The following is a 2,500-nucleotide window of genomic DNA, read 5'->3' on the forward strand; positions in this document are numbered from 1 at the left end:
AAATGTGGGCCCTCCGGGTCAAAAAGCCTTTTACAATTAATATCTCAGTGAACAGAAGTCAACCTGACCTCAAAATGGTACAATGTTAAAACATGACACATTCTTTTCACATTTTAAAGCAAGATTACCTTTTCTTACATTTTTTTACAGTTTCAAAATAATACAAAAAAAGTGAAAACGTTTGGGAGCCCTGTCAGTTAGTACTTGAGTAACTCTGGGGCAACTATAACACCTTGTAAACGCTTCCTGCAGCCAGCTAAGAGTCTTTCAATTCTCGCTTTTGCAATTTTTCCCCATTCTTCCTGGCAGAACACCTCTAGCTCAGAAATATTCTTCGGTCTGCTTGCATATACAGCATGTTGGGGACTGTGGTAACCATTCCAAAACCTTCATCCATCTTTCCTGAAGGTACTTCATGGTTGTACATGCTCATTTTTGATTGGTTCCTTCCGCTCACACAATATTTCCTGTGCCTCCAGCTGCCACACAACCCCAAAGCATAATGGATCCACCTCCATGCTTCACAGCTGGCAAGATGTTCTTCTCTACCAAGGCTTCACACCCTTTTTTCTCCAAATATACCTTCTTTGGTTGTGGCCAAAAAGTTAAATTGTCTTTTTTCAGTCCAAAAGGCAGTTCCAAAAGGCTTCAGGCTCCTCAGTGTATTCAGTGTATTCCTCAGACACTTAATTTTGTCTTGAGGTCGTTCTTTCTGGCAACCCTGCCATGTAGGTCTTTGTTGTATACAGTGTTGTTGTTGTCCTGTGAACAGCTACTCTTTTTTTCAGCTTGTTTGCTGTGATGTGTGGGTTCTTCTGAACATTTCTCACCAGGTCTTGGGCCATTCTATCTGAAATCCTTGGACAACTGTTTAGAGGAACCCATAGTTGTTAACACCAGACAGAACAGCCACAGCAGTTGCCTACTCTAGCATGGAGTTACTTCAGAATAAAAAGTTAATCCCTGGAATTATTCTCATTTGACTCAATGACGCCCTAATGAGTAAATCACCTGGGTCTGGCCCTGAGTAATCATCTTAGTAACAAAGAATAATCCAAAAGGGTTCCCAAACTTTTGCACAAGGCCCCTTTCCTTTTTTTATCATTTATAAACAGCGAAAAAAATAAAATAAAAAGCAATTTTGCTTTAAAATGTGCAGAAAGGTTTAACACTGTACCATTTACAGTTCAGGTTTGCTTTCAATGCTTTCTCTTCCATTCATACAGCTGAAAATGTACTGAAGCAATTCAGGTTAAGCGCCTTGCTCAAGGGTACAATGGCAGAGCTCACAAAAGCACTGCTCAAGTAGCAGGAATGAGGTGTAGATGAAAGAGCACTGAGCATACGCTGACACTCTTGACAGTTTAACGAGGCCTTCCCCCATGGGCTGACGTATGTATGGCTCCATCAAAATCATTAGCCTGGAATGTGTGTCAAATTATCAGTGGGGCGAGGCTTCTTCCCTTATCAGAGCAGGACCAAACCTGGCTGTTCAACCAGGACTAGGAGATCATCCCTGTTTAAGTATCTGGGCTACTTCAATCAATCTATTAGTAATTCTCAGATATCAGTTGTGCAACTGATATATGGAAAGACCAAGTTGGACCAATCCATTTTTTTTTTTTTTTGTGCAACACTGCCTGACAAAGTGTTGTTATTTTACATTTGAGTCTTGTGGTGTAGCTAGTTGTAATGTTGTGTTTTTTTAGTGGATGTACACATTATCCTTGTGTGGGTCAGGAGGCACCAAAGCTTTGAACAACATGTCTATCTTTGGTTGTAAACACTATAATTTGTTAGCCCTGATTGTCACTTTTAGATGAACTATGGTTTTGAATTGGAGGAGAATGGAATCTACTGAGAACCATAGAAATGTGGTTTTGTGGTCAATTGTTATTTCTGTTTGGAATTCGTTTCCTGGCTATTTCTAGGTGGACAAAACTGTTTAGCAATTTGTTGCCACTTATGCCATTTGGCAAAATTATGAAAGACTACCACTTTCTCTGTTTCATATGAATACATTTTTTTCATTTTACCATTTATAACCCCTTGAGCCTCAGGGTTTGCAAAAGCACTTGTACATTTTGTACAGACTTTGTAGAACATGACGAGCCCAAGTATGAGCATCTCGGGCCAGTATCGGTAACGTAGTTGCAGAGAAATGTGTTACCCCCATCCCTGTGTAAGAAAATTCAGTATAACTTCAGCTCATCAAACAACTGACTACGGACATGTTATTGAAGTACGGACATGTTATTGAAGTAAGGACATGTTATTGAAGTACAGACATGTTATTGAAGTACAGACATGTTATTGAAGTACAGACATGTTATTGAAGTACGGACATGTTATTGAAGTAAGGACATGTTATTGAAGTACGGACATGTTATTGAAGTACAGACATGTTATTGAAGTACGGACATGTTATTGAAGTAAGGACATGTTATTGAAGTACAGACATGTTATTGAAGTACGGACATGTTATTGAAGTAAGGACATG

At 39.4% G+C, this 2,500-nt stretch overlaps 1 protein-coding gene and 1 pseudogene across 1 annotated transcript in view; one reads left to right on the forward strand and one right to left on the reverse strand.

Annotated features, from left to right (window-relative positions):
• The window catches only part of LOC133140479 (dual specificity protein phosphatase 4-like), a 257,554-nt pseudogene that overhangs the window by 196,540 nt on the left and 58,514 nt on the right, over positions 1–2,500 (forward strand).
• The window catches only part of adamts12 (ADAM metallopeptidase with thrombospondin type 1 motif, 12), a 71,017-nt gene that overhangs the window by 28,836 nt on the left and 39,681 nt on the right, over positions 1–2,500 (reverse strand). The gene's annotated exons all lie outside the window — the stretch shown is intronic.

Source organism: Conger conger, chromosome 11, assembly GCF_963514075.1.
Source record: "Conger conger chromosome 11, fConCon1.1, whole genome shotgun sequence".
Classification (NCBI taxonomy): Eukaryota; Metazoa; Chordata; class Actinopteri; order Anguilliformes; family Congridae; genus Conger; species Conger conger.